We start from the raw sequence: 26,233 nt of genomic DNA, 5'->3' as shown, positions 1-26,233 counted from the left end.
GCTGGATATTTTTCCCATTTAGCACATTGAATATATTATGCCAGTTCTTTCTGGCCTTCCAGGTCTCTGTAGACAGGTCCGTTGCCAGCCTTATGTGTCTTCCCTTGTAGGTTAAGGACCTCTTGTCCCAAGCTGCTTTCAGTATTTTCTCTTTATCTTTGAAATTTTCAAGCTCCACTATTATATGTTGAGGTATTGATATATTTTTATTGATTGTGAGGGGGATTCTCTGTGCCTCCTGGACTTGAATACCTGTTTCCTTCCCCAGATTAGGGAAGTTATCAGCTATAATTTGTTCAAATAAACCTTCTGCCCCTCTCTTTCCCTCTTTTAGTCTTCTGGGACCCCTATTATTTGAATATTATTTCACTTTATGGTATTGCTGTTTTCTCAAAGTCTCCCTTCGGGATCCAATAGTTGTTTTTCTCATCTTCTTTTTTCTCCACCATTTTGTCTTCTATATATCACTGACTCTCTCTTCTGCCTCATTTACCCTAGCTGTTTAGAGCCTCCATTTTTGACTGCATCTCCATAATAGTATTTTTAATTTCAGCTAATTAGATTTCAGTTCTTTTATTTCTATAGTAAGTGATTCTCTACTGTCTTCTATGCTTTTTTCAAGCCCAGCTAGTATCTTTATAATCGTTTTGAATTCTAGTTCCAACATCTTACTTATATCCGTGTTGATTAAATGCCTGGCAGTGAGTACTACCTCCTGTTCTTTCTTTTGGGGTAAGTTTCTCTGTCTTGTCATTATGTCCAGAAAATAATACAAGAAAGAGAGAGAGAAAAGACAAAATTAACACAACACCAGAAAAATACAAACAAAGCAAACCAGAATAAAACAGAAACAAAACAAATTAAGAAAAATATCAAAGAAGAAGTAAAACAGAACAAAACAATAAGCTAGATCCTGGGTGTATTTTGATCTGTTTCTTAAAAGAAACTAGATCCCAAAATAGGAAAGAAAGAAAAACGTGTGTGTGTGCATATATATATATGAAATAAAATACAATGAAAAGAAACCAAAAATTAAATATATATATATACATATATAAATAAATTTAAAAAGGAAAAATAAGAATTGAAAAAAATAAGAAAATAGCTGAAAAAAATAAAACAGAAATACTAAAGAATAATAAAGAAAAACCATAATGCTATATACAGTTTTCCCCAAGAATTGAGTTCTATATGATGGATAAACTTGGTGCTAGCTGGTTGTTCCTGCTGGTCCTCGGGAGGCAGGGAATTTTGTACTGATTCTCAGGAGTCCTTGTCCTTATGGAATTAGGCCCCCCTTGCCAGGGGCTTGGGCTCAGTGTAAGAGGCTCTGGATTGCACTACGTGGTGCTGTTTTGCTCCCTGAGGGCTTTCAGTACTGATGGGGGGGATTAAAATGACAAGAGTCCCAATCTCTAGCCCTGGAGCTGAAAGTTCCCTCCCCCACTCTTTAGTGAGCCCTCACAGAAAAGCAGTCAGTCACTCTTGTCTTTGTGTTTTCCATACTAACTCTGTGTTCACCCAGCCTGTGACCAAGAATTTTTATCTCAGGCATGTGACCCAGTTTCGAGTCTTCAAATTTTATGGACTGACTGCTGCAGCATGGACCTGCACTGTTCCTTCCAAAGGATGGAGGCAGGGGGTCTCTGACTTTTGCTGGGCCCTGCCCAGAGAGAAGTCTCATGACTGTGCAGCATCCACAATTTATGGCAACACCGAGCTTAAAGCTGGTGCCTAGACTCTCTGTTTTCAGCCAATTTCTCAGTTCCAATGCCTGGGAACTCTGCCACACTCAGGCACTCCCATTCTTTCTGTGAACCTGCGGATCCTGAGACCACACTGTCCCACCAGGATTCCACCCTGCTTCACCATCTGAGCACCTTTAAGCCAGGGATGTCCCCCATAGTAGCAGACTTCTAAAAGTTGTGATTCTGCACTCAACTGCTTATAATACTTTGCTGTAGCCTCCTTAAGCAAGCTCTCTAACCTCCTCCATATCTTCCAATATATTGCCCTAGATTTACATATCCACACCTCCTACCTTCCAAAACATAGTTTATTTTTCATTTGTAGAATTGCAGCAGTTCTTTTCTCAGATCTCCCATTGATTTCACAGGTATTCAGAATGATTTGATAATTATCTAGCTGAATTTCAGGTACCAGACAAAAATAGGGTCCTCTACTTCTCTGCCATTTTAACTCCTCTCACACTATTATTATTATTATTATTATTATTATTATTATTATTATTTTTACTGATTCTTTGGGATTTTTCTACATACAGAATTATGTCATCTGTGGGCAAATACAATTTTATGTCTTCCTTCCAATCTGCATACCTTTTGTTTCCTTTTCTTATCTTATTGCATTAATTAGGACTTCCTGTACAATGTTGAATAGAAATGGTGGGAAGGAACATCCTTGGCTTTTCAGTTCCTTAGAGGGGAAGTATTTGTCCCTAACTATTAAGTATGATGTTAGCTATAGGTTTTTGTAGATGTTCTTTATCAAGTTGAAGAAAATCCCCTGTGATTCTATTTTGCTAAGATTTATTTATTTTTTATCATGAATTGATTTGGATTTTGTCAAATGCTTTTCCTGAATCTATTAATATGGTCTTATTATCTTTTTTCTTCAGTGTTTTGATAAAATGGATTGCATTTAGAATATCGAACCAGCCAGGCATACCTTGATCTCACTTGGTCTGTCAATTACTAATAAAGGGGTGTTGAAATCTCCAACTATATAATAATGGATTTGTCTATTTCTCCTTGTCCTTCTATCCATTTTTGCGTCACACATTTTGATTCTGTTTTTAGGTGAATATAATTCTTTTAGTACATTGTTGAATTTTGTTAACAATGTTAATATTGTTATGTTGTTAATAACAATGTTGTTAGTAATAAATGCTAACAGATTAATATTTTGTTGAGGATTTTTGCATCCATGTTCATGAAAGATATGGTCTGTGATTTTCTTTTCTTGTGGTATTATTTGTTTGATTTTTAGTATTTTAGTCTGGTTATTTTGTCTGGTTTTAGTATTTTGCCTGGTTTTGTCTGGTTTTAGTAAAAGTTTAATACTTCTATAATCTGATGAGTTAGGAAGTATTCTCTCTGCTTGTATATTATGGAAGAGATTGTAGAGAATCATTCTCATTCGTTCCATAAATGTTTGGTATAATTCCTGAGTAAACCCATCTGGACCTAGTGCTTTCTGTTTTAGAAGGTTATTAAGGAAGGAATTTGGAAGGTTATTTAATTTCTTTAATAAATATAGATCTATTCAGGTTATTCCTTCTTGTATGAGTTTTGGTATAAGTCCATTAACCTTGTGTGTTTCTTTTTTTTAAATATTTTATTTATTTATTTGACAGAGAGAGAGACAGCAAGAGAGGGAACACAAGCTGGGGGAGTGGGAGAGGGAGAAGCAGGCTTCCCACCGAGCAGGGAACCTGATGTGGGACTCAATCCCAGGACACTGGGATCATGACCTGAGCTGAAGGCAGACACTTAACAACTGAGCCACCCAGGTGCCCAACCTTGTGTATTTCAAGCAATTGATCCATTTGTCTAAGTCATCAAATTTGTGTGCATATAGTTGTTCATACTATTTCTTTATTATTCTTAATGTCCATGGGATCAGTAATGATGGGCCCTCTTCCATTTCTGATCTTAGTAATTTTTATTTTCTCTGTTTTATTCTTGGTTAACCTGACTAGAGGTTTATCAATTTTATTGTCTTTTCAAAGAAACAGCTTTTGGTTTCCTTGATTTTTTTGTAACATTTTCAATTTCATTGATTTGTACTCTGATTTTTATTCTTTTTTTCTTCTACATACTTAGAAACTAATTTGTTATTCTTTTTTCTAGTTTCTTAAAGTAGACACTTAGATTATGGATTTTATGTCTTTCTTTTTTTCCTAATATATGCATTCAATGCTATAAATTTTCCTCTAAACACTGCTTTTTGCTGCATCCCACAAACTTCAATAAGTTGTATTTTCATTTCATTCAAAGTATTTTAAATATCTCTCTCAAGTCTTCTTTGACCCATATGTTATTTAGAAGTGTGCAGTTTCATCCCCACATATTTCGAGATTTTCCAGCCACTTTTTTCTTATTGATTTTGGTTTATTTCCGTTGTGGTCTGAGAACATACTTTGTATGATTTCCTTTTTTTAAATTGTTAAGATGTGTTTTATGGCTCAGACTTATTCTTTTTTTTTTAAAGATTTTATTTATTTATTTATTTATTTATTGAGAGAGAGAGAGAATGGTAGAGAGAGAGCACGAGAGGGAAGAGGGTCAGAGGGAGAAGCAGACTCCCCGCTGAGCAGGGAGCCCGATGCGGGACTCGTTCCCGGGACTCCGGGATCATGACCTGAGCCGAAGGCAGTCGCTTAACCAACTGAGCCACCCAGGAGCCCCTGAGACTTTCTTGATCAAGAGATTTTGTGAGAGAATTTCTCTTTCGAGACTTCTAGTGTACAAGTGTCATTTTTCTTGGTTTTGCTGCTGATGTCAACCTCCGCCAGGAGTCGGCACAGTTCTTCAGGAGTTCTTCTGAGGCACTTTGACCGTGGCGGTTTTCACTTCGGTGTATGCCTGCAGCCCATACTCTCCTAGCTCCCGACCGCTCCCGGACATCTTGTAGCCACCGAATGGGGACTGGGCCCCAAACACATCATAGCAGTTGACCCACACAGTGCCAGCCTGGAGGGCTTGGGACAGATAATTGGCCTTGTCCAAGTCCTTGGTGAAGACAGCTGCAGCCAGCCCATAGTTGGAATTGTTGGCTCTCCCAATGACTTCCTCTATGGTCTTGAACTTCAGGATCTGCATCACTGGCCCAAAGATCTCCTCCCTGGCGATAGTCATGCTGTCTTGCACATCTCCGAACACGGTGGGCTGGATGAAGTAGCCAGGGTCAGCAGCCGCCCCTCCACCACACAGCAGCTTTGCCCCCTCCTCCTTCCCAGATTTGATATAACCGAGGATCTTCTTAAACTGAGTTTTATCCACCTGTGGCCCCTGCTCAGTCTGGCTGTCAAAGGGGTTCCCCACCACACGAGACTTGGCCCCGGGCAACGCTCCTCTCCACAAACTCGGCGTACACATCTTCTTGCACAAAGGTCCGGGAGCCCGCACAGCAGCACTGGCCCTGGTTGAAGAACAGGGCGAAGTGGGCCTGCTCCACAGCCCAGTTCATATCTGCATCTGACATGATGATATTGGGGCTCTTTTCCCCCAGCTCCAGGGTCACTCTCTTGAGGTTACTGCTCCCTGCGGCAACCTGGACTAGGCGGCCAACCTCAGTGGAGCCTGTGAAGGCCACTTTGTCCACATCCTCATGGGAGGTGATGGCGGCCCCAGCTGTGGAGCCAAATCCAGGAATAATATTGACCACGCCAGGGGGAAAGCCAGCCTCCTTAATCAGGTTGGCCACATAGAGGGCAGTCAGTGGAGTCTGCTCAGCTACCTTCATCACAACCACATTTCCCGTCGCCAGGGCTGGGCCGAGTTTCCAGGCTTGCATCAGGATTCCACATCATGGAATGATCTGCCCGCACACCCCGACGGGTTCATGGCGGGTATAGCTGAAGAAGTCCCCATCGATGGGAATAGTTTTCCCGTGGTACTTATCAGCCCAGCCAGCGTAATAACGGAAGCATTTGAGAACCATGTCCAGATCCACCAGGTAGGAGATGACATAGGGCTTGCCGTTATCCAGGGTCTCCAAGGCTGCTAGGTAGGTCCGGTCCCGCTCAATCAGATCAGCCAGGCGGTTCAGCAGACGGCCCCTGTCAGACGCATCCATGCGGCGCCAGGGTGAGCCCAGCTGGAAGGCGGCCCGGGCAGCCTTTACTGCCCTGTCCACGTCTTCCTTGTCTCCTTCGGCTACCTGACAGATGACTTCTCCGGTGGATGGATTGATGGTGGGGAATGTTTTCTTGCTGACAGCATCATGCCACTCATTGTTTATGAAGATCTGGTTGTAGAAGACTTCAGGCTGCTGGTTGGGGGCCGGCACAGCCTGGGTGGTGGCGGCCGACAGGAGACGGCGGCCCAGGCGGGGCCCAAGGCCAGCGGCGGCAAGCGCAGCGGCGCGCAACATGTTGCAGAGGGCGCGGGCGTGCAGGACGGTGTGTCCTCAGACTTATTCTTATGGTGTCAAAGTTTGAGTCCCTGCTTTTAATTTATTCAGAATTGTAATGGCTAGATCATATAATATAGTCTATGTTTAATTTTCTGAGTAATACATTGTTTTCTATTGCAGCTGCATCATTTCACATTTCCATCAACAATGCACAAATATTCCAATCCAATGCTAATTATTTCCTGTTTTTTAATAATAGCCATCCTAATGAATGTGAAGTAGTATATTTTGCCTTTCCCTAATGGCTAGGGACACTGAATCATTTTTAATGTACTTATTGGCCATCTGTACATACTTTCTTTGGAGAAACGTCTATTCAAGTTTTTTTGCCCATTTTTATATTATTTTCCTCATTTTGTTGTTGGATTGTATGAGTTCTTTGTGTATTCTGAAAATTAATCCATTGTGAGATATATGATTTGCCAATATTTTCTCCTCTTCCATGGGTTGCTTTTTCACTCTGTTGATAGTGTCCTGTGATGCACAAAAGTTATACGTTTTGATAGAAGACCAATTTATTTTTTCATTTTGTTACCTGTGCTGTTAGTGTCACATCTAAGAAATCATTGCCAAATCCAATGTCATGCAACTTTCCTCCTATGTTTTCTTCTAAAAGTTTTAGTTTTTTAGCTCCTACACTTAGGTCTTTGAATCATTTTGAGTTAATTTTTTTTTATGGTGTAAAGTAAGGGTCCAGCTTCACTCTTTTATATGTGGATATCCAGTTTCCCAAAACCATTCATTGAAAAGACTGTCCTATTTTTGACACCTTTGTCAAAAATCATTTGATCATTTATGTAAGAGTTTATTTCTGGGCTCTCTATTCTGTTCCATTGTTCTATATGTCTGTCTTTATGCCAGTACTGTTAGTTACTGTAACTTTGTAGTGAGTTTTGAAATCAAGAAGTATGAGACCTCCAACTTTGTTCTTTTTTTCTTTTTTTTCAAGATTGTTTTGGCCGTTTGGAGTCCCTTGATATTTCAGAGGAATTTTAGTACAGGTTTTTCTATTTCTTCAAAAAGAAGTCATTGGGTTTTGATAGGAATTGCATTGTATCTGGAGATCATTTTCGGTAGTATTATCATCTTAACAATATTCTGTCTTCTCGTCTATGAACATGGGATGTCATTTATTGGCACCTTCTTTAATTTCTTTCAGCAATGTTATATAGTTTTCAGTGTACTGGTCTTTCACCCCCTTGGTCAAGTTTATTCCTAAGTATTTTAATCTTTTTCTTGCTATTGTAGTTTCCTTAGTTTTGTTTTGGATTTTTCATTATTAGTGCATAGAAATGCAACTGAATTTTGTGTGTTAATTTTGTGTCCCACAAAATTGGTTTATTTTTTGCTGAATTGCTAATTTGTTTATTAGCTTCCACAGTGTGTGTGTGTGTGTGTGTGTGGTGTGTCTGTGTGTGTATCTGGAATATAAAGTCATGTTATGTGTAAACAAAGATAATTTTATTTCTCCCTTTTCAATATTAATACCTTTTATTTTTTCTTCTTGCTTATTTGCCCTTGCAAGGACTTCCAGAACTATGTTGAATAGAAGATGTAGAAAGTGGGAGTCCCTGTTTTGTTCCTATCTTGGAGGAAAGACTTTTAATCTTTGACCACTGAGTATGATGTTAGGTGTGGGTTTTTCATATCATATTGAGGAAGTTTTCTTCTATTCCTGGTTTATTGGGTTTGTTTTATTTTTAATGAAGAAAGAGTTGAATTTTGTCAAATACTTTCTCTACATTAGTTGAGATGATCATATGTTATTTCCCTTTCACTCTAGTAATTGATTTTACTGAATCATTTTTCACTTGTTTAAACATTATTACATTCTGGGGATAAATTTCATTTGGCCATGATACATAATTTTTTAATATGCTGATGAATTCAGTTGGCTAGTATTTTATTGCAGGTTTTTACAACAATATTTATAAGGAATATTGGTCTGTAATTTTCTTGTATTATCTGTCTAGTTTGGGTGTCAGGGTACTCCTGACTTCATAGAATGAGTTAGGATGTGTTTCCTCCTCTTCAATATTTTGAAAAGTTTGAAAAGGATTTGTGTTCATTTTTCTTTATATGTTTGGTACTATTCACCAGTAAAGTCATTTGGTCCTAGCTTTTTGTTGTTGTTGAAGGTTTTGACTACTGATTTAATCTCTTTACTAGTTATAGGTCTATTCAGATTTTTTATCTTTTCATAATTCAGTTTTGGCACATTGTGTGCTTCTAGGAATTTGTCCTCTTCATTTAGGTTAACCAATATGTTGGCATAAAAATGTTTGTCACATTCTTCTTTTTTTTTTTTTTGACAGAGAGAGACACAGTGAGAGACGGAACACAAGCAGGGGGAGTGGGAGAGAGAGAACCAGGCTTCCTCCTGAACAGGAGCCCAATGCGGGGCTCGATCCCAGGACCCTAGGATCATGACCTGAGCCAAAGGCAGACGCTTAACGACTGAGCCACCCAGGCACCCCATTATTTTTATTTCTGTAACCTCAGTAGTATTGTTTTTGTTTTTATTTCTGATTTTAGTAATATGAGTCTTCTTCCCTCTGCCATTTTTGGATTTAATTTGCTTTTCTTTTTCTTAAGGCATAAACTTAGGTTATTGATTTAAGATCTTTTTTTCATATGTGCATTTATAGCTATAAATTCCCTTCTTACCATTGCTTTCACTATATCTCATAGATTTTGGTATTTTGTGTTTTTGTTTTCATTTTTCTTAATGTACAGATTTTCCTCAGCTTACAGTGGGGTTGTTATATCCCAATAAACCCATCATAAGTTGAAATAATTATAATTTATTATAATTATAAATAAATATAATCAAAGCCCATCATAATTCAAATGGGAGGAGATATTTGCAAATGACACATTCAATAATGGGTTAGTATCCAAAATATATAAAGAACTTATAAAATTCAACACCCCAAAAACAAATAATCCAATTAAGAAATGAGCAGAAGACATGCATAGATATTTTTCCAAAGAAGACATACAGATGACCAACAGACACATGAAAAGATACTCAATATCACTTATCATCAGGGAAATACAAATCAGAACTACAATGAGATATCACCTCACATCTGTCCAGATGGCTAAAATCAACAACAAGAAATCACAGGTGTTGGCCAGGATGTGGTGAAAGGAGAATCCTCTTGCACTACTGGTGGGAATACAAAATGGTGCAGCTACTATGAAAAACAGTATGGAGGTCCCTCAAAAAATTAAAAATAGAACTACCTTATGATCCAAAAATCACACTACTGGGTGTTTGCTCAAAGAATACAAGAACACTAATTCAAAGAGATACATGCACCCCTATGTTTATAGTAGCATTATTTACAATAGCCAAGATATAGAAGCAGCCCAAGTGTCCATTGATTGATGAATAGATAAAGATGGTGTGAGATATATACATATACATGTATACATATATATACATATATGTACACACACACACACACACACACACACACCCTGGAATATTATTCAGCCATGACAAAGAATGAAATCTTACCATTTGCAACAACATGGATGGAGTGAGAGTATAATGCTAAGCGAAATAAGTCAGCCAGGGAAAGACAAATATGATATGATTTCACTCAAATGTAGAATTCAAGAAACAAAACAAACAAGCAAAGGGAAAAAAAGTAAGAGAGAGAGACAAATCAAGAAACAGACCCTTAATTATAGAGAACAAACTGATGGTTACCAGAGGGGAAGGGGGTGGAGGATGGGTTAATAGGTGATGGAAATTAATGAGTGCACTTGTCATGATGAGCACAGGGTGATGTATGGAAGTGTTGAATTGTACACCTGAAACTAATATAATACTATATGTTAACTAACTGGAATTAAAATAAAAACATTTTTAAAAGTAAAAGAAAGTATCATAATTCAAATTGGCATTTAATACACCTAACCCACTGAACATCATAGCTTAGTCTAGCCTACATTAAACATGCTTAGAACACTTACATTAATGTACATTTAAGCAAAATCATCTAACACAAAGCCTTTTTTATAATAAAGTGTCAAATATCTCGTGTAACTTATTCATTACTTTACTGAAAATGAAAACCAGAATGGTTCTATGGGTACAGAATGTTTGTAATTGTATTTGTTGTTTACCCTCATGATCACATGGCTGGCTGGGAGCTGTGGCTGGCTGCCACTGCTTAGCATCACAAGAGTATTAATAGTATCACACATACCACTAGCTCAAGAAAAGATCAAAATTCAAACTTCAAAGTATGGTTTCTACTGAATGCATATCACTTTTGCACCATCATACATTTGAAAAATTGTAAGTTGAACCAGCACAAGTGGGGACTGTCTGTATTTTCTAATTTCCCTTTTGATTTCTTCTTTGACCCATTGGTTTTTTAAGAATATGTTGCTTAGGAGTGCCTGGGTGGCTCAATCAGCCAAGCATCTGCCTTCTGCTCAGGTCATGATCTCAGGGTCCTGGGATCAAGCCCCACATAAGGGCTCCCTGCTCAGCAGGGAGTCTGCTTCTCCCTCTCTCCACTCATGCTCTCTCTCTCAAATAAATAAAATCTAAAAAAAAATGAATGTGTTGTTTAATTGTCCTATATTTGTGAATCTAGTTTTCCTGTTATTGATTTTTATCCACTGTGATAGATAAGAATGTTTTTTATGATTACAATCTTTTAAAATTTATTGACTCATTGCGTATCCTAACATATGGTCCATTTTGGAGAATGTTCTATGTGCACTTGAGAAAATGTGTATTCTGCTGTTCTTGGGTGTTCAGTATATTTCTGTTATGTCTAATTAGTTTGTGGTTTCATTTGAGTCCTCTGTTTCCTTATTGATCTTCCTTTGGTTGTCCTAGCACATTAAAAGTAATGTTTTGAAGTCTTAATTATTACCGTAGAAATGTTTATTTTTCCCTTCAATGCTGTAATGTTTGCTTCATATATTTTGGGCTCTGAGGTTTGGTGCGTATATGTTAAAATTGTTATATTTTCTTCATGGATTGATCCTTTTATCAATCTGTAATATCTTTATCTTTGTAACAGTTTTTTACTTAAAGGCTATTTTAGTAGAGCCACCTTAGCTCTCTTTTGGTTAGTATTTGCATGGAATATATTTTTCCATCCTTTTACTTTCACCCTATCTGTGGCTTGCAATCTAAAATGAGTCTCTTGTAGACATCATACAGTTGGATCATGGAGTTGTTGTGTTTTTTTAATCAATTTTCCCATTCAGTGCCTTTTGATTGGAAAGTCTAAGCCATTATTTTTGAATTCCTGACAAGGAGATACTTACTTTTGCTATTTTTCTGTATGTCTTATAACTTTTTTTTTTACTTTCCTTCATTGTTTTTTTGTGTTTGCTTTTTTTTTTTATAGTGACACGTTTTGATTCCCTTCTCATTTCCATTTGTGGCTATTCTATGGATATTTTCTGTATGGCTAAATGGAGATTACATATAATACCCTACAGTTATAATTATCTAATTTGAATTAACTTCAGTATTGCTCCTTCCACCCTCTTTATGTTTTGGTGTCACAAATTACATATTTATACATTGTGTATCCAGTGATATAGATTTTAACTATGTTTATGCTTTTGTCTTTTAAACCTGTAGAAAATTAAAATTCAGGTTACAAACTAAGATTACAATAACACTGACTATTACATTTATTCATATGTTTATGTTTACTGGAGATCTTTATATCTTCATATGGCTTTGGGTTAATGTATAGTGTCCTCTTATTTTAACCTGAAGCACCCTGTTTATCATTTCTGTGGGGTAGATCTAGCAGTATTGAAGTCCATCAATTTTTTAATATAGGTATGCCTAATTTGTTCCTCATTTGTGAAGGTCAATTTTGCCATATATAAAATTATATACTTATAGTATTTTTCTTTCAACACTTCAAATATATCTTTTTACTGTCTCTGGTCCAGGGTCTCTGATTATAAATAGGAATCTCTGGTACATGATGAATCACTTCTTCCTTGCTGGTTTCAAGATTCTTTGTATTTGGCTTTCAACAATTTGATTATAATTTGTCTTGGCATGGGTCTCTTTAAGTTTAAACTACTTGGAGTTTACTGAGCTTTTAAGATTTATAGATTCAGGTACTTCATCAAATGTGGAAAGTTTTGGCCATCATTTTTTCAAATAATCTTTCTGCCCCTTTCCCTCTGTATTCTCCTCCTGGGACTCCCAAAATGTGTGTGTTGACCCACAATGATGGTGTCCCACAATCCTGTAGGCTCTGTTTATTTTTTTAAATTCTTTTTTGTTTGTGCTCTTAATACTTGGTAATTTCAAGTGTCCTATCTTTATGTTCACTGATTCTTTCTTCTGTCTGCTTAACTGTGCGGGTCAACTTCTCTTGTGAATTTTTTATTTCAGTTATTTATTTTTCAGCTCCATAATTCTGTTTGGATCATTTTTGCAATTTCTATTTCTTTATTGATATTCTCATTTTGTTTACATATTACTTTTACTTTCCTGATTTCCTTTATTTCTTTATCTGTGTTTTCCCTTATCTCAGAGCATATTTAAGCCTTTTATTTTAGAGTCTTTGTCTAGTAAAACTGATGCCTGGGCTTCCTCAGGGATAGTTTCTTTCGATTTATGTATTTCCTTTGAAAGAACCAGTTTTTATGTATGCCTTGTGATTTGGGGTCAAAATTGGGCATTTAGTTATTATAATGCAGACCAGTTTTTATGTATGCCTTGTGATTTGGGATCAAATTGGACATTTGGTTATTATAATGTAGTAATTCTGGAAATCAGATTTCTGCCTTTTCTCGTGTTTTTTTTTTTTTGAGACTTTTCCAAATTACTTTTGAAAGTCATATGTGCTTATGAAGTCTCTGTTCTTTTAGCTCATGTTCATTTAATGTTTTTTTAATTTTTTAAATTTTAATTCCAGTATAGCTAACATACAGTGTTAGTTTTAGGAATACAATATAGTGGTTTAGAAATTCCATACATCACCCAGTGTTCATCATGACAAGTGCACTTCTTAATCCCCATTACCTTCATTTAATGTTTTGACAGAAATATCCTTGAATCCCAAAAGCAAAAATAGGCAAACAAACAAAAAAGAAAGAACAACCACCTCTCATAGTCTTTGCAGACTGGCTCTGTGCTGGTGTGGTCCTTCACCAATTAGCTAAATAGGCTGCAAGACTGGAGATTAGCTCAAGGTAACAGTTTAAGGTCTTCTCAGTTCTTCTCTGTGTGTATGCCTGGGCACGCATGGCTTTCTAAGTTCCTCTGCATCTGCAGTTTCTTTTAAATTTCCTCATTTCCCTAAGCACCTCACCCCAGCTTTTCCTTCAGGCTTTAGAGGGCCTACTATATATCTCCACTGAGAATCTCTTGCCCCAGGCACCTTTGAGTTTGTATTCCACTTGTAGTATTTAAGAGCAGTGCCTGCCACTTTTCCTACTTGCATTCTGAGTTATGCAAAACAGAAACAGGTAAATCAGTCCTTAAGGTACTCCCCAGACAGGTTAGAACAGATGATAATTTGCAGATAAAATCTGCTCTTGAAGTGAAGGAACTGAGAACTGGGCTGCGACTGCTCTAGATCAAGAGTGCCTCTACGCTAGGTTAGGAGTGGGGCAAGGGTCAGTAAAAATACCACAAAACTTGCCTACAATTTTAAAGATGGGTTCTCCTTGATTGCTTGATTTCCTTGAGTGCTGTAAACTCTTGATTGTTTCCTAGAGCTCCTAAAAAATTGGTTTAGGTAGCTTCTGGTTGGTTTATTTAAATAGTGTTTTTGTAAGGGAACAAAATCTTAGAGCCTTCTAGTTTGCTGTTGTGCTGACTGATATCACTCATCTGGAATATGACTTGAAAATTATAAAACACTCTGATTTTCATTGTCCCTAGTTCCTGGTTTATGCCTTTTCTTTCATGGGCTCTTTTTCTCCTCTTCATCTTATATAAGTGTCTCTTAGGACTCCTCCATTAGCCCTCTTCTCATTCTACACACAAAGCCTAGATTATTTTATTCACATGGTCTTCTCTACATCTTGATGGCTCCCAAATCCATCTCTAGCCCAGATCTCACTCTTTTACATCTGTCTGCCTCCTGGACACTCTACTAACATATCCCACAGGCAGATCAGTCTCAATCTCATTTCTATACTTCCAACTTCAAAATCTACTTCTAGGCAACCTTCTTCCCTCCCCCCTCCCCACCAAGGATTTTATTTTGGCAGACCTGGGGACAGGGAGTCTCTGTATCTAAAAGAAGGTGTTGGGCTTCTTGGTGGTGAAGTGTGGCTTGTGCTGGTGACATAGGACCTGGCAGGGCACTGGGCACTTCATCTTGGAGTCATGGAACTGCTTGACTGCCAGTTGGCAGCACTTGCTGGCTGCACTCTCCTCCACCTTCATGATCTGGATCTAGTGGGCCCGGGGAAGGTACCAGGCTGGGCAGCCTTCTAACTCATTGTCTTCAGTCTTTCCTCCCTCTAATTGCATCTCCATATGCAATATGAGGTTCTTCCCTTGCTGTCTTTAGGATCAGCCTGAATGCCTTAATCATGGCAATCAAGGGCCTTTAGCTCTGATTCAGTCGTCTCTTAGCACTCTGCCTCTTCCCTGTAACTCCCATTATTCAGCTTTCCCAAACTACATATTCTTCTGGCCTTTTTCATGATATATAACCTCTGTCTGGAATGTCTACTTCTTCTGTGGCTGAGAACCTTACCTTAGGAGTTAGTTCAGCTGTTCATATTGGGAATCTCTATTTGAAGCACTCTTATTCTACTGGTGATTCCCGTTATTACATATCACGCTGTATCACCTTTGCTTATTTACTTGGCTGTCTTACCTACTACTCTGTAGTCTTCTTGAGAGCACAGATAATCTTGTTGATAGGAGGAGCCCCCTCATTTGATACACTCTGACAAGAAATAGGAGCACTAAGTGAATGCCTACTGAGTGAGTAAAGGATTCATGTACTACTTGACAATTAAGATACCAACCTTATAGAATATTTACTGTGTGGCTTACTATGTGCTTGGTACATTTATTATCTTTTTTTAAAGAAGTAGGTATTATTAGCTCCCCTTTATAACTGTGGGAACTAATCTAAGAGAGTTAAAGCAACTTGCCTAAGATCTGTTGCCCAGCTAACAAGGGATGAAGGACAGACTTGGACCCAACTCCAAATGATCCCAATGCCTGTGTCCTTTCAAGGTCATCATACTTTTTACCAAAGTGAAAGTTCAGTGGTTCTTCTGTATATATGTATTTTATTTCTAATTTTTAGATATGTATGAATATATCACTTGTGGGTTTTGGAGCACAGAATTAGTATGTATTTGGTAGAATAAAATAAATCAGAGCCTGAGTACAGTGACTCCTAATTTGAGGGCTTTTAGTGCCAAAGTAGGATTTTAAGGACATACTCATTGGTGGAGATAGAGTGCAAAACACATGTCAGTTCCACCTTGCACTAAATTTGTGCCCTCAGGAGTAGAAGTGGAACTCTCACAGGAAGAGGGGAGGTGGGGAGTTTCTTGGATGGAGCCCAGCTCAAATGGGTACATAGTTCAGAAAACCACGAGCTAGAAAATGGAAGTGAGATGTGCTTTTAATTTCACTTCCCCAGGGTGTCAGGGTTCTTTACAATACCAGATAGGCACTGACTTACCAAATCATACCATCTTCTCAGAGGGGCCCTCCCTGAATACCTTGCATAAAATAGTAGCCAGCTTCTCCCACCCTACCCCAGCCACCTACCTATACTTTGGAACTCTTCATCTTCTTTACTCTATTTTCTCCATAACCCTTACCCAACACATATTTGTTTATTATCTATCTCTCCCATTAGAATGTCAGTTCTATGAGGCTAGGAGTTTTTATTGTTTTGTTACTCCTGTGTCCCCAGTTCCTGAAACAGTGCTAGGCACCAAATTTTTGTGAAAAGACCACTGTGGTGTTTGTTGTCTTGTGTGAGGATCAGCCCTGAGCCTGATGCAATGAGGGCCTCAGGGGGAGAAGATGATATTCCCATTCTTAGGAAATTGCTAAAGAATGGAACTGTTCAGAAACTCAGATTTAATTTTACTCTCCTTATAAGATAATATGGGGGCTGGCAAACATTTCCTTTTATGAGTGAGATTGTAAATATTTTTAGGCCTAGTGGGCAATGTAAGGTCTCTGTCACATGTTCTTCATTTCTTTATAACCATTTACAAATATAAAAGCCATTCTTAGCTTGTAGGCTGTACCAAAACAGATCATGTGCTAGATTTGGCCCATAGGCCATAGTTTGCTGACCCTTGAGATAATAAATTAACCTATTACTCTCTCATGGATCATGGAAGAAGACATGATACTCCTGGCTCAGAGTCAAAGGACTTCATTACTCATGGCATAGCAAGCTGGAACAACATCATGTCTGTGGGAGTTCTTGCCCCCCAAATCCTATGGAATCAATACAGGGAGCCCAAGTGGGTACTTTGCAAGCAATGAATTTGTGTCACAACTGAAGATCACTGAGCATGGGCAGTCACTTCCTTTATGCCAAGCCTGCTTTTTGTCCTGGAAGAAGATACTATTCCATCTCTCAGGGTTGCTTGCTACAACTATAACCCTGAGAAATGAGGTGGATTATTCTTGGATTACCCAGTAAATATGTGCAAAGATTGCTTAGGGCCTATTGTGGATTGACTCGATAGTGTTTTCATTCCTTTGTGTTTCAATTGAAGAGAATTTAGTAGGTGCCAGGAAATATACCTGGGACTAGGACAAATGATACAAAGAGAAATAAAACATGGTCCCCATCCTCAGGGAGCTCACAGGCTGTTAACAACCATAATGTATTAAGTGTTCACAGCAAAAGCATAAACACTGATCTGGCAATAGGTGCATGGTCACCTTTTGGGCATCTTGGGAACACATAAGAGAGAAAGTAGTTTTTGAGTGGGACATTAAAAGATGCTCAGTTGAGACAGCGTAGGAGTGAAAGGAATTTTCAAGTAGAGGATACAGCTCAGACAAAGGTACAGAGGTATGTTGAGCAATGCTGAATAGTTGGGTGTTGCCAAAGTATAGTATATATGGGTGAGGTCAATGGGGAGTGAGGTAGGGAGAGAAGGAATCAGGGAATAAACTAGCATTTGCCAAGAGTTAGTTACTTGGATACATTAACTTATCTAATCCTCATAGCCTATCAGGTAAGACTGAGCACATACTGTGTGCAGAGTTTCTTAGGCTTTAAGTACACTATCATATTTACTCCTCATAACTACATGAATGGCCTTTTGGAAAATGAGAAACCTGAGACTAACTGACTTGTTCAAGGTCATGGCTGGTGGCACATCTAGGATTTGAATCTAGATTGGCTGGATCCCACAACCTGTGCTCTTTAGCACAACCCTCTGTTGCCTCAGAAACTAAGGCTCTGGAAGAAGAATATATATGTTTCCAAGTTTATCCAGAAATTGTGAAACATTGATGGTAGAACTGGGATTTGTATCTCTGTTTATCTGCCTGCAAAACTAGTCCTGCCTTAGATTATGGGGTCCTTTATGCCAACAAGTTTCCACATAATTGAAGGAATTAACTAACAATGGAAGGTAATAGCTTGAATCAGAGATAGGAAAGCAGACTAGTAACAGTACTGTATGGTGACTAACATAACATAATTTAAAAAAAAAGGAAAAAGAAAGAAGTGAAAGGAAACCCCAACCCCAACCCCCCTTCCATTTGTGTTAGCTATTCTCAGCTCCTTCCAAGAAAAGGTACATGTTCTACCAGTGGAAGGCAACACAGCATAGCAGTCAAGAACATAGGCTTTATGACATGAACAGCTCAGCTTCACTGAATAGCTGTGGAAAATTAGGCAAATTTCTTACTTGCTCCAATTCTCATTTTCCTCCTTAGAAAAATGAATTGTGAAGGCGAAATAAGATAGTATTTTTAAAGCACTAAACACAGAGCTTGACACAAAGGATTGTCTAGAAGGATACTGAAATTGCCAAAATTAGGACAAGATTGGTGTTGGGGAGAGTTGACGGTGAGTTAGAAACCAAAATCTGAACATATTATGAGCAACTATATGCCAGCAAATTAGATAATCTGGAAGAAATGGATGCATTCCTAGAAATGTATAAACTACCAAAACTGAACAAGGAAGAAATAGAAAACCTGAACAGACCTATAACCACTAAAGAAATTGAAGCAGTCATCAAAAATCTCCCAACAAACAAAAGCCCAGGGCCAGATGGCTTCCCAGGGGAATTCCACCAAACATTTAAAGAAGAATTAATACCTATACTTCTGAAACTGTTCCAAAAAATAGAAATGGAAGGAAAACTTCCAAACTCATTTTATGAGGCCACCATTACCTTGATCCCTAAACCAGACAAAGACCCCATCAAAAAGGAGAATTACAGACCAATATCCCTGATGAACATGGATGTAAAAATTCTCACCAAAATAATAGCCAATAGGATCCAACAGTACATTAAAGGATTATTCACCACAACCAAGTGGGATTTATCCCTGGGCTGCAAGGTTGGTTCAACATCCACAAATCAATCAATGTGATACAATACATTAACAAAAGAAAGAACAAGAATCATATGATCCTCTCAATAGATGCAGAAAAAACATTTGACAAAATACAGCATCCTTTCTTGATCAAAACTCTTCAGAGTATAGGGATAGAGGTACATACCTCAATATCATAAAAGCCATCTATGAAAAACTCACAGTGAATATCATTCTCAATGGGGAAAAACTGAGAGCTTTCCCACTAGGGTCAGGAATACGGCAGGGATGTCCACTATCACCACTGCTATTCAATATAGTATTAGAAGTCCTAGCCACAGCAGTCAGACAACAAAAAGAAATCAAAGGCATCCAAATTGGCAAAGAAGAAGTCAAACTCTCACTCTTGGCAGATGATATGATATTTTATGTGGAAAACCCAAAAGACTCCACCCCAAAACTGCTAGAACTCATACAGGAATTCGGTAAAGTGGCAGGACATAAAATTAATGTACAGAAATCAGTGGCATTCCTATACACCAACAAGAAGACAGAAGAGAGAAATGAAGGAGTCGATCCCATTTACAATTGCACCCAAAACCATAAGATACCTAGGAATAAGTCTAACCAAAGAGGCAAAGAATCTGTACTCAGAAAACTATAAAATACTCATGAAAGAAATTGAGGAAGGCACAAAGAAATGGAAAACCATTCCATGCTCATGGATTGGAAGAACAAACATTGTGAAGATGTCAATGCTACCTAGAGCAATCTACACATTTAATGCAATCCCTATCAAAATACCATCCACTTTTTTCAAAGAAATGGAACAAATAATCCTAAAATTTGTATGGAACCAGAAAAGACCCCGAATAGCCAGAGGAATATTGAAAAAGAAAAGCAAAGCTGGTGGCATCACAATTCCGACTTCAAGCTCTGTTACAAAGCTGTCATCATCAAGACAGTATGGTACTGGCACAAAAACAGATACATAGATCAATGGAACAGAATAGAGAGTCCAGAAATGGCCCCTCAACTCTATGGTCAACTAATCTTTGACAAAGCAGGAAAGAATGTCCAATGGAAAAAAGTCTCTCTTCAACAAATGGTGTTGGGAAAATTGGACAGCCACATGCAGAAGAATGAAACTGCACCATTTCCTTACACCACACACAAAAATAGACTGCAAATGGTTGAAAGACCTAAACGTGAGACAGGAGTCCATCAAAATCCTAAAGGAGAACACAGGCAGCAACATCTTCGACCTCAGCCACAGCAACTTCTTCCTAGAAACATCGCCAAAGGCAAAGGAAGCAAGGACAAAAATGAACTATTGGGACTTCATCAAGATAAAAAGCTTTTGCACAGCAAAGGAAACAGTCAAAACCAAAGACAACAGACAAAATGGGAGAAGATATTTGCAAATGACATATCAGATAAAAGGCTAGTATCCAAAATCCATAAAGAACTTATCAAACTCAACACCCAAAGAACAAATGATCCAATCAAGAAATGGGCAGAACTCAACACCCAAAGAACAAATGATCCAATCAAGAAATGGGCAGAAGAACAGACATTGTTCCAAAGAAGACATCCAAATGGCCAACAGACACATGAAAAAGCACTCAATATCACTCGGCAGCAGGGAAATCCAAATCAAAACCTCAATGAGATTCCACCTCACACCAATCAGAATGGCTAAAATTAATAAGTTGGGAAACAACAGATGTTGGCGGGGATGTGGAGAAAGGGGAACCCTCCTACACTGTTGGTGGGAATGCAAGCTGGTGCAGCCACTCTGGAAAACAGTATGGAGGTTCCTCAAAAAGTTGAAAATAGAGCTACCCTACGACCCAGCAATTGCGCTACTGGGTATTTACCCCAAAGATACAAATGCAGGGATCCAAGGGGGTATGTGCACCCCAATGTTTATAGCAGCAATGTCCACAATAGCCAAACTATGGAAAGAGCCAAGATGTCCATCGACAGATGGATGGATAAAGAAGATGTGGTGTATATGTATATATATATACAATGGAATATTATGCAGCCATCAAAAGGAATGAAATCTTGCTATTTGCAATGACGTGGATGGAACTGGAGGTTATTATGCTGAGCGAAATAAGTCAATCAGAGAAAAAACATGTATCATATGACCTCACTGATATGAGGAATTCTTAATCTCAGGAAACAAACTGAGGGTTGCTGGAGTGGTGGGGGTGGGAGGGATGGGGTGGCTGGGTGATAGACACTGGGGAGGGTATGTGCTATAGTGAGCGCTGTGAATTATGTAAGACTGTTGAATCACAGACCTGTAGCTCTGAAACAAATACATTATATGTTAAAAAAAAAAAGAAGAAGAAGAAGATAGCAGGAAGGGAAAAAGGAAGGGAGGGAAATTGGAGGGGGAGAGGAACCATGAGAGACTATGGACTCTGAAAAACAAATTGAGAGTTCTAGAGGGGAGGGGGTGGGGGGGATGGGTTAGCCTGGTGATGGGTATTAAAGAGGGCACGTACTGAATGGAGCACTGGGTGTTATACGCAAAGAATGAATCTTGGAACACTACATCAAAAACTAATGTAATGTATGGTGATTAAAATAACATAATAAAACAAAATTAAAAAAAAAAACCAAGAGACTATAGTTGTGCACGAGTTGTCTTTGGAAGCTATCCTCTTCCCCAGTGTTTTTACTATAGTGAATGCTACAGAGATTCTGAAGGAGAAGTAAGTGTGAGCCAGAGTCTCTACACTTGGAGGGTGGCCCTTGAGTTTGGGTGAGGTGGAGATAAGGAGGAAGCAGTGATGTGGAGTGCAAGTGGTGAAGGTCTGGGTGGGGAGAGTCTGCGTGGAGCAGGTGTGCTGTAAAAGAGCTACCTGGGCCAAAAGGGTTTGGTTTGAGACCAAGGCTGAGCTAGCTGGCAAAAGAAATACCTCCTTCTCTGCTCTGTCTGTGTGGCTGGTACACAGGCAGGATTCATGGGAGTCAAGAGTGACTAGGGTAAAGGGTCAAAGAAAGCGCTGTAAGCTGAATATAGAGAATGGTCAGTGAGAAGGAGAGCTCACTGCCCAGCCCAGAGAGGAGATCATTCATGACAGAATGGGCTGAGGTAGCAAGTGGTTAGACCAGGCCTTATGAGGAGAGGGTCATCCCCTCATCCTCAGTCCTCTTCCTGCTTCTTGCCCTTAGGTCTGCAGTCCAAACACTGCCCCTGCTCCCAGAGGCTTCCAACTCTAAGGCTAAATGCCACTGATGCAAATCAAGGAGATGGTGACTTCATATGCCTCCTCTCCCACAGGTGTTCACATTTTAAAAGAAGACAAATAGAAAATTAAATTTCTGCTGGTGCAGCCAAGAGGGCCATGTCCCTCAGGAGCATGGGGGAGCAATCACCCTGATTTCTCAGGTTGCACTGCATGGAGCAGCTCCTCCACCCACATTATTTGCCATAGCCCCCAGGGTGGGGCTGGGGGTTCTTACATAGGGCTAGACATCCTACCTAGGAATTTTGCTTTTCTGTATTTTAGTTTCTGTTTTATTTTAATTTATTTTTGGCTTGCTTGAAAAGACTTGGCTTCCCTTTTCAGCCCAAGGTTTCATTAGCTAACTGCCCTTCACCTCAAGGAGGTGGTCACACTTCTTTTATTCCCTCTCTACCTCCAACCCAAAGAGTCATTTTCCATGATACCATTGAAAAACTGAGATCTTTCAAGAGAAAGATGCTAGAACCTTTATGTTCTCCCTGATGGCAGTCTGTGCCCTCAATTAGAATTGCCTGTTGCATATCTGTCTTCCCTATAAGATTTGAGTGAGATTTCAGGGTTGAATTGACTGAATGGGATTTCAGAAATCTCATTCATTTTTGTATTATCAATGTCTAGGACATTGTAGGCAGCTGGTATTTGTTGAACTGCAATGAGGTAGATACAGGGCTTAAGAAGGAGGTTTATGGGGGGGTGCCTGGGTGGCTCAGTCATTAAGCATCTGCCTTTGGCTCAGGTCATGATCCCAGGGTCCTGGGATTGAGCCCCCCATCGGGCTCCCTGCTCTGCGGGAAGCCTGCTTCTCCCTCTCCCACTCCCCCTGCTTGTGTTCCCTCTCTTTCTCTCTCTCTCTCTCTGCTGAATAAATAAATAAAATCTTAAAAAAAAAGGAGGCTTATGGGACTTCGGGTTGGGGGCTCCCTGTGTTTTCTCTTTTTCCCTGCTGATTCTAAGCACATCGAGGTGAGTGAGCACTCCCTGAATGATGAAGGTGCCCTGATGTCTTCAGGGTTGCCAGAACTCCCACTTCTTTTCTTTGGAATGCTGCACTGGAATGGTAGGCAGTCACTTATATTCAAGCAAATCTTTTTTCTTATGGGAAAAAAAAGTCCAATTCAAAGATATATGGATATCTCAAATTCCTCTTTTCTTCCTCTCTCTCACTGAAAATGCTGTGTTCTCTTATTTATAACACTTTTCTAAATTTCCTGTGTGGGTGTTGACTCAGTTGTTCAAACCTGGGGAAACCAGAGGCAAGTGCCACTCTCCTGGCCCTAACCCAGTCACACAGCTGGTGGCAGCACCTATGTGTAACTGTGGGAAATAGGAATGGGACAGGCAGGGCTGCTGTGAAACAACTGTATGGATCTGAGGCTCCCTCTCTGAGGTGTCTGACAGCCATGTGCAGGTTGGTTTTCTGAGAGGCCTCAGTCTCCTAGTTTTCTGCAAGCAGAGGGCCTGGGCTACCAACCGTTCTGCCACTAACCATGTGGCTGTGGGTGAAGTGCTTAACCTTCTGGGCCTCCGTCTTCTCCTGTATACAATATGGAATAATAGTGTATGTTTCCAGAATACTCATGAGAATTAAATGAGTTAATTCATGTAAAGTCCATAGAATAGTGGGTAGCACATAATAAGTGTTCAACAAATGTTAAAAACAGGTAACCATTATCAGTTATTTTGTGTTGTGAGGGCAAAAAGTGGTGTAGGAATTCTGAAAAGGATGCAATGTTTTCATTAAATAGTTTGGAAAGGCTTTTTGAAGGAAGAAAGTTTTCTTTAAATAGTTTGGAAAGGCTTTTTGAGCATTCAGAGAAACTCAGATTAATGGTTTAATGGTTAAAGAGCACAGATTATGGAACCAGACTACAATTGTTAGATTACTGGTTTTGCCATTTACTAGCTGCATAACATCACATAAGTTACTCAACTTCTCTGTGCCTCAGTGGATTCCTTTGTAAAATGGGGATGTTTATAATACCTACCTGAAAGGTGATTATGATCAAAAGCACTTAAAAGCACTCAATAGTATTAGCTGACATTGTTAACAATGCACCTAATATGTGGTGTTTGGCATGATTTTTGTTACTTTGAGGTGTAAAAGGCAGATTGCTTATCTTTTCTGAGCTATTCATTGTCTGTTGGAAGATGCAAACCATTTAGAGAGAACAGGTAACCATAATACCGGGCAATGTCTCAAAGTGCCCCAAGTGGTAGAGGGATTCAAGAAATATTGGTGATGGACTAGGATGTGTATTACTGTTTTTCCAGGACCATCTGGAAGTGGCTGGGGGGCCTCAAAGCTAAGCCCTGCCACCTCCCATAGAGCAGCATTTGATGGCAGTCTTGGACCATCCCCAGGATCTGTCCTGACCAGGAAAAGGCTTGGCCTGTCTAGGCCCTCTTCAGTGTCCTTATCAGTTATATGAGGACAAAATTCATTATCTTACAGCACGATGGGGAAATTAAATGAGGAACCATATTTGAAAGTACAAATTTTGTATTAACCGAAACTGGTCATTATGGTTTTTGTTTCTTCCTATGTTGCTGGATTCGGTATAATGATATTTTGTTTTAGATTTTTGCATTTTTGTTCATATATGAAATTGGTGGGTAATTTTTCACACTCATTAGCATTTTAGGTTTTGAGATCAAGGATGTGTTAACCCTATAAAATGAAATGACAGGTGTTACCTTTTTAAAAAATTCTGAAAAAGATTGTATAAAATTTTTATTACTTATTCCTTTTATATCTGGTAAAAATTGCTAAGGAAGTTTTCTTTGTGGAAAAAATATTTTAGTACTGATTCAATTCCTTTAATGGTTATTGAACTATTCACAATATCTACTTCTTTTTGAGTCATTTTGCTAAGTTATTTTTTTCTATGTGGATCTATAGTGTGCCCAACATTCTTTGTTGAAGAGACTATCCTTTTCCCAATGAATTACCTTGTCACCAACAAAATGGTCTATTTGTGGGTCCATGTTGTTTAATTCCTTGTCTCTATTTGGCATCATCAATCTAGCATTCTTATACACATTATCACATTGTCTTGCTTACTGTGGCTAAAGTCTTGAAAGTCTGGAAATCAGGTTGTATAGTACCCCAGTTTTGTTCTCCTTTTTCAAGAGTGTTTTAGGTATTCTAGGAAATTGCATTTCTGTGTAAATTTCAGAATCACATTACAGTTTCTACAAAAAGTCTGCTAGAATCCTGATTGGGATTACATTTACCATACAGAACAATTTGGGAGAAACTGACATCTTAACAATATTGAGTCCAGTTTTGTTAAATTATATTTTCTGAGAATTTGTAATTTCATGAGGTATTGTAAATTGTTCTTTAATTTCTAAATATATGGAGATGAGCCTTTGTTCAAATTAATTGGCTTTTTCTCCATCCACCTTCTTAGTCATGTTTTTAAATGCTTGCAACATATGTAATGGTACCATCCTTTTCATTCCTCGTATTAGTTATGTGTGCCTCCACTTTTCTCTTGACCGATCTTTTCAGAAGTTTGTGAATGTATTAAGGTATTCCTGGATTCTGCAACAACAACCAACGATGAGGGGCACCTAGGTGGCTCAATCAGTTAAGCATCTTCCTTCATCTCAGGTCATGGTCCCAGGGTCCTGGGATTGAGCCCCGCATCAGGCTCCCTGCTCAGTGGGGAGCTTGCTTCTCCCTCTCCCGCTCCCCCTGCTTGTGCTCTCTCTCTGTCAAATACATAAATAAAATCTTAAAAAAAAAAGCAACAACCAACGATATGATATTATAGAAGTTTATTTCTCCAAATAGGTGCTTCTAGTCAGCAGTGGCTGTCCTCTAAGTGATGACTCAGAGCCCTCTTTGGCTCTGCCATGTTCATGATGTGGTTCCAAGGCTGCTTTGCTTGCCTTTACCATGCGAGGAAAGAGGATGGAGGACCACACATGGGAGGACTCAACAGGCAGGGCTGAGAATGGTGTGTGTCACCGTTGCTTACATTCCACAACTAGAACTGTTACAGGGCCACAGCCATGCAGGGGCACTGGGAAATGTTATGGAGTTGTGTGCCCAGAAAGAAGAGGAATAGGTTTGTCCAGCTATCCTGTATATTCTACAAAGATTTTTATTAGTCTTAAATTAAAGAAAAAACCCAAAAATTCTTCCTTTACTGGTCTTCTCTGTTATATATTGATTTTCTATTTCATTAATTATTGCTCTTAGCTTTTTATATTCTTTCTTATACTTAATTTGGCTTTCTTTTTCTTTTTTTTTTTAAAGATTTTATTTATTTATTTGACA

At 38.8% G+C, this 26,233-nt stretch overlaps 1 protein-coding gene and 1 pseudogene across 3 annotated transcripts in view; one reads left to right on the top strand and one right to left on the bottom strand.

Moving 5' to 3' along the window:
• The window catches only part of ARHGEF4 (Rho guanine nucleotide exchange factor 4), a 246,065-nt gene that overhangs the window by 32,727 nt on the left and 187,105 nt on the right, over nt 1-26,233 (top strand). The window lies entirely within an intron of this gene.
• LOC112813104 (aldehyde dehydrogenase, mitochondrial-like) lies at nt 4,267-6,143 on the bottom strand (annotated as a pseudogene).

This window comes from Callorhinus ursinus, unplaced genomic scaffold (genome assembly GCF_003265705.2).
Source record: "Callorhinus ursinus isolate GAN/ISIS: 27379988/994484 unplaced genomic scaffold, GSC_fseal_2.0 scaffold114, whole genome shotgun sequence".
In the NCBI taxonomy this organism is placed as follows: domain Eukaryota; kingdom Metazoa; phylum Chordata; class Mammalia; order Carnivora; family Otariidae; genus Callorhinus; species Callorhinus ursinus.
Note: the sequence above shows the minus strand (reverse complement) of the source record. Positions and strands in the feature narration are given on the sequence as shown.